A 16,678-nucleotide genomic window follows, 5' to 3' on the forward strand; every position below is an offset into this window, starting at 1 on the left:
TATCTAGAGTAGTGTGGGTATGTTTGTCCCAAACTCTTAATTTATCCCCAAACCCACTCTAGTATTTTTGCCTGGAGAATCCCATGCACAGAGGAGCCGGTGGGCTACAGTCCATGGGGTCGCAAAGAGTCAGAGAAGACGGAGCAACTAAGCACAGCACCGCCACATTTTATTTTAAAACAGAGGCAAACCCTGTAATCCTGAGACATTAAACGGCTTGCCCAAGTTCACAGAGGACAGTTTAGTACCAGGAATAAGCCCACGTCTGTCTCCTACTCCTGGGGCTTTTCCCTCTACCAAGGTGCAATTGGAGTTCCAGACTGGCCCTAGGATGGGACTCGTGGTCCTCAGCTGGGAAACCTGGTGGTGTGAGAGCAGTCACTGGGATGACCCCATGGTTGTAGGAAACATGGGCCAAATAGGCCTCTGAGGGGTTCCCCTGGGTCTCTGTGCGCTAAACCCCGCTGTCTCCTCCAACCAGTGGGCTGGACCGTAAGTAGAGGTATGCCAGGGCAACCCCCCACCCCAAACTGGACGAACACGGAGTCTCTCTCCAAGGCACTGAAGATTTGTTGGGGGGGAACAGACTTTTACATTAAGACAAACTATATCGTGGAGCATGAAGGCAAATTTGCTTTTTCCCCGTCAAGATAAAACACAGCACTTCCAGGAAATGTCCAGATCTTGCAGGGTCTCCCACTCCTCAAGGAACCTCAGCAGAAACATACTCCACAATGACTCAATTATATGCATTCAGAAAGTGTAGGAGTAGCAGAGGAATTACTAGTTAGAAGTATCAGAGTGTCATGACTTCCCTGGCGGTCCAGTGGGTAGCACTCTGTGCTTCCACTGCATGGGGCACAGGTTTGCTTGCTGGTCAGGGAACTAAGATGCCACACACCACGTGGCATGGCCCCCCCCCCAAAAAAGTGTGCATGCTTCTACCCTCATCAACCCACTGTGAGGAGGCCGGGCCATGGAAACCAAGGAAGACATTAAAGAATCTGCTAATCCCTCAGATCCTGCACCCTTGCTTATTCCAAGATCTCAGCAGCTCACAACAGAGTCTGGCATTTATAAAATCTCTGTGTGTGTGTATAGGCATAAGTGTGCTCATGACATCATAGCCCATAAATGTAAGGCAACCGCTTTATCTGGTGCTCGAATGAACGGAGTATACTGAAAGGAAAATGTGTGACTGTCGATGTGCTGGCCACAAACAGAATCCTCCTAAGAAATTCTCAAGGGTATTCCTCCCTTTATGCCTCTTTCTCCTAGATAATGATAAACCAGCATAAAATTCAACCCTTCTTCCAGGAGGTAAGCTTGAGAAGGACCAGGAGAAAGGGGCGTAGACGGGCGAGATGCCTGAGAAATCCTGGGATGGGTTCTATGCCAGCAGTGGGGGCTGGAGTAGGTTTGGAGGATCCTGGATGTGTGGAATCCTTAACTGATTGTGTGGGGAAAAACTGCCAAGAAAACCTATACTTTGGTCTGAATCAGAGGCTGGTAAGTCCTCAGGCAGACGTACCTAAGGTGCCCATATATTATAGTTGATGTGGAGTAAGACTCTCTGATACACAATAAAACCTCAGAGGTTCACCTAAACGGTGTTATGTGGAGGTGGCCAGGGGACCTTGGGTGGGGAGATGCTGGAGTGGGCATGATTATAGTCAGGGCATCGCCTTCTCTTCCCCTTTCATATTTTTCCATTCTTTCTTAGTTCCAGGACTATTCATAGTTGACTCCCAGCAACTATCACAATTCTCACTATTGTGTGCACACAGCAAACAACTGCGGAATGAATAAATAAATATGGTTACCAGGCATAGCAGGAAAAGACAAATGCATCTGACAGTAAACGCAAAAACATAAAAGACTGTGTACTCCAAAAATAAAAGTAACTGTTAGATATGGACAATATAAACTTTGCATACTTTTTCATTAACTAACAATCACCATGTGATTAAAACAAAATGCGTGTCATAGACTGTCATGTTCCCAGTGTTGCTTTAAAAGAAAAAAGTCCATGTAGGATCATTGATAGGGTACAGAAGGTTTATTCACTGTCCACTTCAGTAAACATTTGGGATGAAAATTAATACTTTATTAAATATGAAGAAAGTAGTCTTTGAATGTGAGTTGGAATTCTGAGCTTCTTAAATCCTTTCAACTGATATTCAGACTGTAAGAATGCCTCTTTTCCCATGATCCTTGTTGAGATAAAGACAATCACAAAATTTTGAAAATATTTATACAAAAGGCTCCATTGCAATTCCCCCAAATGGCTCTAGGAGAACAGACCTCAAAATACAAGTCTATCTTCAGATGTATTATTAAATACTTCACATTTTTAACTTCTGCAGAATGATAAACAGAGAGGCCTGTTCCATGACCCAAAAAGCCAGGATTTCCTTGAATGACACGTTAATGAAAAATGCAAACCAGTGGGAGTCTTGACTCATTGTACAGAGTCTGTTACATTCCAACCAAAGGCCTGTCTTGTGTCAAGAGGGAAGAAATAGCTCCTGAAACCAAAAGTTATCGTTAACCTTTGCCTTGAGAATATTTCCGTTTTTGTGTAATACGGAAACACAGAAAATGATTCTCAAAAATACTTAACACGTTTATTAACATGGCACTGACTTGGTATATAGTGTCTGATTACATGTGGTGATCACAACAACTACCTTCAAAGAGCCCCAACTCAAAGATCAGGAAAGACACAGCCAGGTTCCATGGCAAGGGACCACACTTTTCTTCTAGCCAGCACTAACTAGGCCAGGGAAGGTAGCTTGACCAAGGGCTTCCCAGGAACTGATGATGTGGCTGGAGAGAAGACAGAGGAGCTGGACTAGTCAGAGCTGACCCCCTAAGGAACTTGCAAAAGGGAAAAGGTGACAGAGGAGAAGCCACGATGGACCGGGCACAGGTTATCTTAATGAAGAAACACAGACTCCAACTAAGCAGCAGGTAACAGAGATACAAGACACAAAAAGCAGGAGCAAGTCCAGACCAGGAGGAGAAGGAAAACACAGACGCAATAAAGGAGACATCACAGAGAGATCAAGAGGTGGTCTGGAACGAACGCTGCCCCCCATCACTACTTCTGAGTGAGTTTAAATGAGCCTCTGCTCTTTCGAGAGCCCAACGGAAATGAAGCTCTTTGTTCTTTCTCTCAGAACAACCCCACCAAGTGAGAAGTATTAACCTCTGTAGGCCACGAAGTTGTTAAACTGCAAGATCAGAGAATCAAGTTCAGCAGTGTTTTGCTCCAGATCCTTGAGTGTATTCCCCAAGCTCTAGGCATCCTGGAAGAATAATTACCCATTTTGAGTGCTAGGAACCAGGCACATAGAGACACTAGGTAAAAATCATCAATCTTTTTTTTTTTTTAAACAGCCTAGGAAAACAGGCATTCGTCATGATCTCACAGGTGAGGAAGCTGAGGTTCAGAGAGGCCAAGCACCTCGTTTGCAGTCACACAGGCCAGAAAGAGCAGTCCCGTGATCCCACTCGTGTTGCAGACACTGACAACTGGGAGATTCTGGGCCTTGTTAAAACTGGTGAGAAGAGGAAAACCAGCCCAGACTGCAAAAAGCAGAGGGCTCTTAGTCATGACGTGACAGGTGTAAAGGTGAACAGATGGACAAACATGCTCAAGGGCTCCCCCAGCCGTGGGGAGAGGAGACGATGAGACAGGAGGGCGACCAGGCTGTGCTGAACCTCAAGGCAAATTGAATCAGGGATGCTGGCCAAGCTGCATGATTAAACAACAGAAGCTCTTACTAAACTGTGAGAGCAAACTGCTGATGCTCCATCTCATAGGCTGGCTCCTTCTACCTTTCACCTGGCAGAAGACGCTGCAGGGTCTACCAAACTCGTGATCACCAGCACCCTGCCAGGGAGACACAGTTCTCAAGCCAGCCAGGCCCTCTCAGCTCCTCAGTGGGCAAAGCAAGGCTGCCTGGGGCCCCCTGCACTGGCTGGTGAAAGACCAGCAAGACGCGGTGAAATGGGCAGAAAACCCCCTTTGATCTCCCTGCCTTTGCAGTGGCTCACTATTCTTTTTTTGGCCAGGGCATGTGGGATTTTAGTTCCTCGACCAGGGGTCAAACCTGTGCCCCCTGCATAGGAGCATGAAGTCCAAACCCCTGGATCACCAGTGAAGTCCCCAGTGTCTCTCTTTGCAGAGCAGGCAAACAATGGTTATCTAAACCACTTTAAAAAAGAACTATAATAACTGTATTCCTGAATTGCTATTCAGCTATTCATGCACACCAGTATTTCCCTTCACGTAGGAACTGATTAAGTGCTTAGTATGTGCTAAGCCATGTATATGCTAAGCCATGTGCTTGGGCCTCCATGTGAGTACAAACGAGAGGGAAAATCCCTGTTGTTTGTCTGAAGCTTATGTAGTACTGTGCACCAACTAGACTTTGACAGAAATGCATACGAAAGGAAATATTCTATTGAAAAGAAAAAAAAAATTATTTTTTTTTTTTTTAAAAGAGAGAAAGGATAGAAACACGCCGGGCAGTGACAATGCCGGAGCAGCAGGAGTGAGCCGTAAGCGACATGAGGTGGACCCTGTGCTCAAAGGGCTCTGGAAGCTCTGGAGGGAGGTCAGGAGGGAGGTCCCGGACAGGGCAGTGTCTCCGGGCTTTGAAGAGTCAGCGTTCTCCAGGCATCAGGGGAAAGATGTTTTAACAAGGAGGGCGAGCAGAGGCAAGGAGAAGTGACATGGACCAGAATCCCTGATGTGCAAGGGGAGTATTAAAAGACGAGGGGCTCTTTCAAAGAATATGACGGCTTCTCTGGTGGCTCAGATGGTAAAGAATCCACTTGCAATGCAGGAGAACCCGGGTTCAATCCCAGGGTCGGGAAGATTTCCTGGAGAAGGGAATGGCAACCCAGTCTGGTATTCTTGCCTGGAGGAGTCCATGGACAGAGGAGCCTGGTGAGCAACAGTCCATAGGGTCCCAAAGAGTCAGACACAACTGAGTGACTAACACACTTCAAGGAATATTGTGATTGGGGCCAAGGAGCTGGCCCTTTCTCAAGGCCACATAAAGCCACAGGCGGTTTTCAGTACGATCTGTGACAGGGTCGAGTCTTGTTTTCTTCAGGGCACCCCAGAGCACCCGGCACCGGGTGACTGACAAGAGACATCCCTAAACATTTCTGGAAGTGAACGATCAAGTAAGGCATCCGAATTTGGGAGGGAGATCCCCTGACTCTCCCCAACGCAAAATAGGAAAGCAAAGGCGGCCTTTTGACAGCCTATAGTAAAAATGAGAAAAAAAAAAGGTGTTATGAACTATAGACAGATGTGAAAAAGTACTAAACAGATCCTCCAAAAATTAAAAAAGAAAAATTTAACAAGGGAATGATTAAACATATACGGGTAAAGAGAATTAGTGAACTGGAAGATACAGAGCTGATGAAATTATCCTAAGAAGGTAGCACACAAAAAAGTATTAATAGGATATTAATTTAAAAAAAGACAATGTATTAGTAGGATATTAAGAGACATGGAAGACAGAATGGGAAGGCCCAATGCTAATCTAATAAAGCTCTAGTAGGAGAGAACAGTGGGAAAGAGTGGAGAGATCAACGTTATATTCTGAAAAGCTCAAAGAACTATGGTTGTTAGCTTTCCGAAACGTCATCTCTTACCAACCACTGCTTAAGCACATCCCGCAGGTACCAAGGACGAGGGGAGCCAGTATTAGGGCACAAAACAAGTACAGCCAGCCACTTGCACATATTCTGTTTGACTAAGTAAGCCCTTGTTAAGCCAGTGGAGAGCACCGAACCTATTGCTAAACCAACGCCTACATTAACCCTAGTATCAGCTCCTAGGGCTACTGGAATTCAATGAGAAAGAGAGTTAATAAGAGCAACAGTGCTGAAGTAATTCATGGACCTTGAAGAATTGGGAAATAAAAGGTATGTTACATGATACTAACAGCTAAGACTTACTGAGTACTTAGTCTATAAAAAACACTGTGCTGAGCACTTTCGATGGAGGACCAGATTAAACTCCCACAATAACCCACCGGGATGGGGATAATTAGATTAATACAACGGTTTACAGATGAGCAAGGCTGAGCGCCCTCCCCAGAGACACACAGCAGCTAAAGGGGAGCTGGAAGTAAAACCCAGACCGTCTAATTCCAGAGTTGGGCGATGAACTGTTCTCACGCCTAGGCAGAACCCCCTCTCCCTTGATAAAAATCTAATCTGCAATTATTAAATGAATAACATGTTGAAGGCACTCACCTACCCCATCCTTACAAAAACAGTGAGGTCAGGGTGGAACCTCCTATGCCCTTTGGATAGGACACATTTCCTTCATAAGAGCAGTGATATTAGCTGCGACCGATACATTTTTTCCTTGGGAAAGCCTTCTCCTAAAGGGTCAGCTAGAGGGGAGGGTGGGAGAGGCCTTCTCTCTAGGGAGAAACTCGGGAAGAAGCTGATGGAATCTTGCTTCCGAAAACCACGACGCATCTTTGTGGCTACATGACAGTTTGACAAAGCAACATGGCAGCGCAAGATCCCAAAGACGGTGCCCATTCCTTCTGCCCAAGGATCTCACTTCTGGGAAGGCTTCCCAAGGAGCTCACTCAATGGGAAAAGTGGCTAACAACTCAAGTGGATCACTGTGTGCACGGTCTCTGCCCAAAGGCAGGCAACCTCTGGAGACTCAACAGCACAGAAATTTTAGTAAATTAAGGAATATCTATATGATGCCATCGATGAAAGACAGGACAAGATGGTTGGATGGCATCACTGACTCAATGGACATGAGTTTGAGCAAACTCTGGGAGATGGTGAAGGACAGGGACGCCCGGCGGTCAGGAAGTCCATGGGGCCCGCAAAGAGTCGGACATAACTGAGCGACTGAACAATGACAACAAATATGACGGTATTATTATGGGGCCCTTAAAATTAGAGAAGGCAACACTCCAGAACAGTATGTGTGCCGTTATAGTTTCATAAGTAAAACAGCAAGATTCAAAGCAGCAACTGTTTAAAGCCAAGTGGTGGGTGTTTAGTCACTAAGTCATGTCTGACTCTTGTGACCCCATGGACTGTAGCCCACCAGGCTCCTCTGTCCACGGGATTTTCCAGGCAAGAACACTGGAGTGGGTTGCCATTCCCTTCTCCACGGGATCTTCCCAACCCAGGGATCGAACCCAGATCTCCTGCATTGCAGGCAGATACTGTTACCGCTGAGCCACCTGGAAAGCCCTTAAAGCAATGTATGAAGCAACAAAGACTGAATAGCAATAACCAAAACCGTTAGGTTAGGGTGGTGGAATGGTGGGTGATCGTTACTCTCCAAATATTTTTTAAATGTGCCATTGTTCCAACGTGTACTATTTTGGGGAGGCATTCAGGTGTCTTGATAATGTTCCAGTTCAATAACCCTTTGCACTCTCCACAAAATTATACTACCGTTCATTAAACTAAAGATTTTCCACTGAGGCACCCCTACTCCCCACGGTTTTGTTAGCTTCCGTTACACAGGACAAGAGCAATATCGGATTAGCGCGTACGATTCAAGAAGCCTGAGGGAGGGGGACAGCAGAGAGGAGGAACGGTCAGAGGCGCTCAAACCACTAACAAAAAAAGCACTGTGGCTCATACATAACACCATTATTGGCCTCCGTGAGGCATTATCGGTCCAATAATACATTTCTGTTTCAGACTTTTTTAAAAAGTGTACTTGAAACCAGAACAGGCCTTGAATTTCAAACACACAGAACTAAAGGAATGCCGCAGAGGGAGAATTAGGGTCAGCTGGACTCGGCCTTTTGTCTGGGATGCATTCTTCAGACTCGGGAAAGAGGCTGAGTTGGGTTTAGCTGTGGATGATTTGAAAGTAAGATCCGAAGTTTGCAGAATTACCCACACAGCAGGAGTTAGAAAGCTCAGTGCAGATTTCTGCGATATGGCTCCCAAATAAACCAGCCATTGTGTGACCCGAGTGTACCTCTAGCTGCAAGGAAGTGGACAACAAACTGTTACCAGGATGTCCTGGGAATACAGGTAGTGACACGTTCCACAGGCTGTTTACACGTGCTCGGAGGGTCAACAGCAGGAAAGAGAGAATGTCAGACACGCCACACTGCAGCTTAGGTAATACGTGCCATCCCCATTACGGCAAGATGTTGGCTTCGTGTAGAATACATAAGTTTTTGACAACTGTGCATGACTGGCTCTCTCCTCCTCGGGCACCAGGGAAACCGACTTCCTCACTGAAGCCAGGTCTCCACCCAGAGGGTGTGTGGCAGCCTCAGGGGCACCATCAGCTAGGTCAACTGTCTTGATACTAGAGGTAGGGGCTGCTGGCTATAAGACCTCTGCATCCATGTTGGGGAAGGGCTAGTTTTAATTGCTACCGTCATCTGGTCTCCAGATTAGGTAAGTAGGCCAAGTGTGAGTTTCAAGTACCTAAGAATCACCATATTTGGCAGGCATTACTGCAAAGTAAAAGAAGCTATCAGACATCTAGAACAAAAGGCCTAAATTAAGTCACTCCGCTATTTGGACCTACGTTTCCCCTCCAATAACAAACTTCTTTTCCCCCCCAAATCTAAGGATCAAACTAAATTCATTTCATAACCCACAAATACATTCTGTTCTGCAGTTTGACTAGCATATTTCTATAAAGTCCCTTGCATTTTCGATGGGCCTGATTCACACATTCACTCTGTCCCATCTTTGGTCTCTAACACAGAATCGACTCTGTATGTAAAAAGGAAGGAAATAAATTCTCTTGTTAAAAATGGTAACTGGGTAACTCATTGTACAAAGTTCTTCTACACTTGGAGCTTTTCATTTTGATGAACGTTTGCTTAATGTGGGTAAAAATATTCTTTCAACTCAAACACAGATGATGACATAAAAATTAAACAGACTGGCCAGATCTTCACCCTCATATTGTTTTGGGAGAAGACAATTTGGTCCTAACCTAACAATCTGAATTTGGTGGGAAAAAAAACACAAAACAACCACTTTTCAAAACATAGAGGTACCTTAGGAAGGTAATTTTTGTCCTACTTGCTAGGGAAGAAAACAACGCTTAAAGAGGGGCTACAGGCTTTTCTCCAGTGTCTCTACCTTTAAAATCCATTTTCCTGGTCTGCTCAGATTAGCTTCTCCTATAATCTTTGCCTAGGAGTCATTTATCTCATGGTTGCAGATGAGTCACCAGCACAGAAAGTGAGTGCTCAACAATGTGCCTGGTCAAACAAATCGCTGTCTCCTCCATAGACACCCAACCCCTGGGCAGCGGTTTGGGAATCACGCTGACCGCCAGGAGGACCTGCTCTTCCTAGTCCCAGCGGCACCCTCGCCGGTCAGCAAAGACGGCTGTGGGCAGCTCATCCTTGCCCTGTGTGAGTAACAAATCTCCCTCATTCCCCGGCTTCTCGTTTGTCCGGTCAGGGTGGGGCTGCTCTGAAGACTTATTCAGGAGGATCCACGGCCAGCATACCCAGTGCTAAGGGGGGGCAATTCACCCGGGATGCAACTTCAGACTCACTCTGCTCTTTTCAAAAAAATAAAAAATAAAAGTTATCACAATGTGCCTGGAAGACACTGTTCTCTTGTATGGCACAGAACTCCAAGGTATTTGTTCTTCTTTGCCAGGAAATTTTACCCTGCAGCATTTTGGTCAAAAGAATACTTAACCACCTCAAGGAGAAGTAAAGGGAACCCAAACCAGTAACATGCCTTCCTCTGCTGTGTGCAGAGCTCAGATGTTATCCACCAACTCCAGATTTTAGCTTCCAACCCACCTACCAACCCACATCTGCGTATTTCTTGCTCGTCCCCTTCTGAATCCTTCATAAATATGATAAGAAGTTTTAAAAATGGAACTAAACAAGCTATACACTATTAGGTTGATCACTCGTTGAGCTAAACTTGCTCATTATCAAGATTTTATGTTCTTAGGGAATGAGCCCCCAGGGTCACATTTTCACGTGATTATATCCACTCCTGAATTACTAAATTAAGGTTATCATTCTCCTGCCTCCTGTTTACAAATCTGTGCTACTTCTGAGTTCCGGGCTTTTCCCACTTTTTTATTTATAAATGCATAAAACCTTTGTAGGAATAAACACTGCATGTCTTTAGATAGGAAGAAGGGGAAAAAGTTAAGAATTACTAAGTTACTAATACGTCAGAGGAGTAAGGGGCTTCCCAGGTGGCACTAGGGATAAAGAACCCACCTGCCAATGCAGGAGACTCAGGAGATGCGGGTTCAATTCCTGGGTCAGGAAGACCCCTGGAGGAGGGCACGGCAACCCACTCCAGTATTCTTGCCTGGAGAATCTCATAGACAGAGGAGCCTGGTGGGTCTATGGGGTCACAAAGACTCAGACACGACTGAAGCAGCTTAGCAGCAGCAGATGAGTTGATCCTTAATTATCCAATTATTTGAGGTCTAACTTTTCATTCTTTCTGTTGTCGTCCATGGCTTGTTTTGATTGGCTCGCAGTAGGTACATGCTTGGGGGTTTTGGAATGGCCGTATTCTCATTAAGTTTATTATGCAACTACTTGATTCATTTCAGAAAAAGACAACAATAAAAACAAAGACTTCTCCTCCCAAGGCACAGATTCAGACCTTCGGTCATACAATGATCCGTGTTAGCCTTAGAGTTGATTCCAGACAGGGATTCATATTCAGCCAAGATCTGTTAAACTCACCACCCTCTTCCTACCCTCAATCCTATGACAAGCGCTCTACATGAACATTCAATCCCTAAATAGTCCTTCCTATGAAGTATTCATGCTCAATTTGTTATACAGTAAAGAAATGGAATTAGAAAAATTAATGTGGTAAAAGTCATCTTAAATTTAAATGTCACTTTTCCACTTGTTTTCTTGGCCTGTTTATTTTTTTCTTCTGTCTCCAGCATTCAGAAACTGCAACTAAATTATGGTGCCCACTTCTATAACAAATCTGCTTGTGCTTCAACAATGCACACATTTTAGAAGGCGCATCGTGAAACCTTTACACCATACCAGAGGGATGTAAAGACAGAACTGAAATAATGGTACTACATCATGCCGTTACTTAAAATCATGTACACAGGGTGGCAGGGTTAGGAAGGGAAGAAAACCTTCCTAGGCCAGAGTTCTAAAAATTGGTTCTCCAAACTGAAACGTTTTAGCACATCTCAGATCTTACTACCTTACACAAAATGAATGATGTCAAGGCAAAAAACAGTAAGTAAGCAAAAGAGATTTGCACAAACGCTAAAGGAACCCCCATACTCCTAAAGGATAAATTAGAAGAGGGGGGACTGAGCAGCTTTTTCTTTGAAAATGTGAAATTTTCAAGTTTTGAGAGATATCAGATGAAAATGCATTTACTGCATGTTCCCGAGGCATGTGTTTGGTCTGTTCCTTTAAATTGTTTTCTACCTGAGGAATATTATCACACACCGCTAGAGCGGACCCAGTTTTGTTTCTTTTGTAAAAACCAGGATACAAAATCCTAGGGCCAGAAAGAAAAACTCATTACAGTGAAGTTTTAAAATGTGCTAGAAGTGAAAAAAAACTCAGAAAGGAGAAACACTATCATTTCTCTTTTTTAGAATATTGTAAGTAACTGATGGCATGTTTTTTCTAGGATCTTTGTTTTGCTGGATCCCTGCATATTAAGTGGAAAGTGAGAAACGCTTTTTTTTTAATATGCTGAGCTCAGTGCTGGTGCCGAGCGACAAGCATGCAAAGAGTCACTTCCAAAATTAAGCTCAAAACAAAGATGGGCTAAAGGAGAAAGATACAATCCTACCACTGACTCACCAGCAGGATCAGTATCTAGTTTCTTGAAAAGAGGGAAGTTCACTTTACTGCTGTAACCTTCATGCATCTATTCAAAATTAATACAGAGGTCTATATTTTAAATCTCTTTCCTTTTTGAAGAAGAGGGGAAACATCAAAAGCGATTTAAAAACCTTGAAATTCAAAGGCACCTGCCTCTCCAGGTTTGGCACCCCAGAAGAAGCAGGGGCAGAGTGGGGGAGAAGAGGGCAGGGGACTTCAGGGGGAGGACTGCCCATGTCCAGAACACTGGTTTAGCAGCCGCATCACCTGGGGAAACCGACTGCAAACGGGAAGCCCGGCTCTTGACACCAGGCGCCTGGACCAAGGAGGAGCAGACAGGACCTGGGAGTGTGCTTCCTCGCCAGCACCCTGGGGACCCTGATGGAGGCTGTCCACGACCGCACCTGGAGAAAACCCTGCAGTCACACCTGAGACAGCAATCTCAGGAGGACGAGAGAGTGGTTTTCACTGGGCTGTGGTGGTCCTCAGGTGTGCTGTTAAAGGTCCCCACGTGATTCCAGTACCCAGCCCGGGTTGAGCAGGAGGCGTGTGGATGAAACCTATTGATCCCGCCTGCTGTGACCACAAAGCTCATTATTCTCACCCCCAAGACTTGCTCAAAATCCCCAGAACCCTGCAGAGGATGAAGGAGTCGGGGGACGCCCCCCAGAGCCTAGGCCTTAGAGTGAAGAGCTCTGAGTTCTAATCTTAGCTCAGCCACTAACTGGCTTTGAGCTCTCCGAGTGTTTCTTACAGGACCACTACTGTATCAAACCCACTTAATATCCTCATCACAGGCTTTGATCTATTTTGGTCCTCAGTTTCCCCATCTGTAAAAGAGGAAATGTTTGCAGTAAGATCCCTTGAGGGTACAAAATTCTGTAATTGGCAATACTGTAAGCATGATCAACTTTTTTTTCTTCTCACGCTAATGAGTGCCTGCCTGTTTGTACCGCTTCCCCTGCGGGAAGAACCACACCAAACGGCAGGGCTCGAGATGATCACAGGATGACAGACTGTGTTACCAGGAGGAGGGTGACCAAGGCAGGGAAGAGGGGCCTGGCTGGTATCTTCTGAGTACTTTCAGAGAGGTCAAGTCTTCACTTATACTATACATGGGAGCATTTTACTCTGGGGGGCAGTCATGCAAAAATGGAGAGGTTATATTCTTTTCATTGCTAGAGAGAAGATAATAGCTGGCTGATAGAGAACTAGGCTGAAGAGTCAGGGAGCCGAGGTTTCTGGTCTGAACCCTTGAACCGCATCCATCACTCAATCTATCCTGGACTGTCACTTACCCAAATATCCTAAATGGAAAAGAGAGAAAGGGACGCTTAATCCCCCAACCTGTGCCCAAGAGTATAATTTGACAGGGCAACGTCTCTTTATTCTACTTTCTAGCATTCATTGTCAGGGATGTACCTTAGGCATTAACACCTGATGAGATATGATTTCATTCAAGTCTGATCAATAAAAGCCCATCTCCTCAGGAATAAGAGGAGTGAATGGCAAGGTATAGTTGGGTCTCGGTATCTGCAGGCTCCACATCCAAGGACACAGGGGTCCGAGAGTGCTACTCGAGCATCTGTGGGTTTGGGGATCCTCGCGGGGGGGCAGGTCTGGGAACCACCACCCCCGGGCCGAGTACTGAGGGGCAACTGCACCTCCTTTCCGCAGCAGAGTACTGGGCACAGAGCAGACATGTGCACTGACGTGACCGGAGGAGCCACGTGCTTCCTCAAGCTTCTTCAGTGCTGCCAGCACAGGGCCTGACTGGTTGGAGCTACCACTCCTGTCAGACTAACCCCCTCCACCCACACTTGCAGGTGGAACTGAAGAATGAGTCTGGCTCACTACCCACAACTTGGGACAGAGACCGCTGGGTGAGGGAGCACAGGCTCATAAGACTACGCACAGCATCACCTCACAGCCCTGCCTGTGACTGTGGAGCCCGTGGGTGAGGCGGGTTTCAGACTCTGTCCACCTCCCCTACCCGGGTCTGTGAAGCAGCAAGGGACATCCATCCTTATCACCTTGAGGCTTTAGAGAGCGCGAAATCAGAGGGCACACAGAGCACTCAGAAGACAAGCAACGGATAGCAGCTCCCTTTTTCCCAAGAGCTCTGAAACCCACCGCCAGGTGGTTTCCAAGGACGGGGTTATCTTCCTGGCTCCAGCAGAAGGAAATAAATGGGTGAACAATGCAGGGCCGTGGAAGGCTTTCTGCAGGTCATCCAGAGCTGCAGAAAACCCACTAACTCACTTATCAAAGATTCCTGGAAGGCAGCAGTAATTGCTTTGGGCGGCTATCCACTTAGGCACATTCAGACTGATGACCGCAGGGTCAATATTGCTCTCTCAGTTACAGCCCCCTGAGAACCTCCTGGCCTGCGAGCGTGCAAAAGCTCTCCTCCTGGCCAGCACAGGAGCTGAAGAGCACTTCCAAACAGGGGAACGCACAGAGCTAAGAGCTTGCTCTGAGAAGTAAAAGGCTTACTAAAGCAGCCTTATCAGAGACCAAAGGGACCTATTTTGTTTGCTCTTTTTGTTCTAACTTTGCAACGGAAAGGGCCCCTGGACACGGTTTATATTCCTCACGAAGACTAGAACAGCAGACCTGAAGAACCAACTAACCAACAAGCCGGAAGTAACAAAAGCCTCACTGCAGAAGTAAATGTCCTGACAATGTCTGGACCTCAGCAGAGCCACCAAGGATACGAGATGCTAAGAGAGTGATCAAGGGAAGAGAGGCGAGCTTCTCTGAAGGAAAGCAAATGAGGAAGACTCAGACCCAGAACCTTCCATGAACCAATGGATGCTCTGCACTGAAAAAAAGATATAGAAAGAACCCCGAGGGCCTGGCTTCCAGGTCTGGTGTTGCTGAGATTAAAAAGGTATGGTGCCCCCAGGCATAACAAACCTCTAGAGCCAGCTCCTCATTTGTTTAAATTTAAAAAAGAAAAAACAACAGGAGAGAGAGGATGAAAGGGTACCAACGTCCAGTTTTAAGATAAGTTCTGGGGATTTAAGGTCCAGCAAGGTGTCTACAGTTGATAACACTGTACTGTCTATTTGAAAGTTTCTAAGAGAGTAGACTTCAAAGGTTCTCACCACACAACTATAATTCTGTGAGATGGTGAATGTACTAACTAACCTTACTGAGGTAAGCCCCTTGCAATACATACATACACAAAATCACTATGCTATCCACCTAAACTTAAATAATGTTATAAGTCAATTCCATCTCAATAAAGCGGAGGACAAAAAAAGTCATAGACAAGAGGGATGTGTGTGGCACATTAGTGCTCCGTTTTAACAATATTTGTGTCAGTTTATAAAGTGATTCCGTGTACATTCCACTTTACTAGCCCATTTTATAAAGGAGGAAGGGGAGCCTCAGTAAGGTTCAATGACTCAACCCCAATCACACTGCTGACGGGTGGCTGGGCTGGGGCTGGAACTCATAACTCTTGATTCAAATTCCAATTTTTTTTTTTTTGTCTTACACCCAATCGTGCCTTACAAAGGCAAGTCTGCTAGGACACCCACGGTCTGAGTAACCAGCAGGTCCCCTGAGGAAGAAGGAGCCGCAGGAGTGGCCAGGTGGGTCCTCCGTGAACAGGAGCCCGGCCGCGGCTCTGAATCTCTGCTGTGAACATCTGACCTAAATTCTCACCAAACAGGGAGAGCTGTGAATTGCAGGCTCAGCCTAAACTGAGAAAAATAAAGAATACGGCACCCAATCATGTGACCTGAAATAGGAAACACACGCACTCACAAAGAAGCTCTGCGGCTGCAGGAGGCAGACCAGTGGAGCGGAGGCACTGGCTGGAGCAGAGAATGCGGAGGGCGGTTCTCCAACGATGCCGGCAGTATCCGTGGCAGGGAGGGAACCTGAGGGCCTGCGGGCCCTGCCTGCTGCCAGGGGAGGCGAGTGCCAGGCGGAGGCGCACCCTCCCAGTTTCTGCAAGGGCACCTCGGCTCTCTCTGGGAGACCCTGCCCTGCATCCTAGGCCCGGCCCTGCCCACATGCGCATCACCTGTGAGTGCTTTTAACCATACACACCTGGGCCCTGGGTCAGACCTTCCAGAATCTGAGAGGGAACAACAGGTGCTCCAGCAGAGGGCCACAGGCCATGAAAGTGAAAGTTGCTCAGTCGTGTCCGACTCTTTGCGACCCCATGAATTATACAGTCCAGAGAATTCTCCAGGCCGGAACACTGGAGTGCGTAGCCGTTCCCTTCTCCCCGAGATCTTCCCAACCCAGGGATCAAACCCATGTCTCCTGCATTGCGGGCAGACTCTTCACCAGCTGAGCCACAAGGGAAGCCCAAGAATACTGGAGTGGGTAGCTATCCCTTCCCCAGGGGATCTTCCTGACCCAAGAATTGAACCGGGGTCTGCTGCATTGCAGGCAGATTCTTTACCAGCTGAGCTAGCAGGGAAGCCCTCCACACAGGCCATAGTGTCTGGAATAAGACTGAGGAGGGGCCTTCTCTGGGGGCTCGGTGGTAAAGAATCCACTTGCCAATGCAGGACACACAGGTGGAATCCCTGGTCCGAGAAGATTCCAGAGGCCCAGGAGCAGCTGAGCCCGGAGTGCCACAACCATTGAGCCTGTGCCCTACAGCCCGGAAGCCCCTGCCCTACAGCCAGCGCCGGCAACGGGAAAGGCCACTGCAGTAACAGGCCTGTGTACCGCAACTGGAGAAAAAGCCCGCTTAGCAATGAAGACCCAGCACAGCTGGAAAAAAAAAACGCTGAGGAGGAGAAAGCAGGGGTGAAACAGGGTTGAGGGCAGGAGGGCCTGAACTTCTGTCTCAC

At 46.6% G+C, this 16,678-nt stretch overlaps 1 protein-coding gene across 11 annotated transcripts in view; it reads right to left on the reverse strand.

Moving 5' to 3' along the window:
* ASAP1 (ArfGAP with SH3 domain, ankyrin repeat and PH domain 1) overlaps positions 1-16,678 on the reverse strand; it is a 342,709-nt gene that overhangs the window by 165,878 nt on the left and 160,153 nt on the right. The window contains exon 1 of one of the 11 annotated variants that reach the window (XM_086337366.1): positions 15,629-15,766. The exons of the other annotated variants lie outside the window; for them this stretch is intronic. The gene's annotated coding sequence lies outside the window, so the exon portion shown is untranslated. Of the gene's footprint in view, positions 1-15,628; positions 15,767-16,678 lie in introns of those variants that run through there. 11 annotated transcript variants of the gene reach the window in all.

Source organism: Bos grunniens, chromosome 14 (genome assembly GCF_055505025.1).
Source record: "Bos grunniens cultivar Pamir isolate PY7600 chromosome 14, Bosgru_T2T1.0, whole genome shotgun sequence".
In the NCBI taxonomy this organism is placed as follows: Eukaryota; Metazoa; Chordata; class Mammalia; order Artiodactyla; family Bovidae; genus Bos; species Bos grunniens.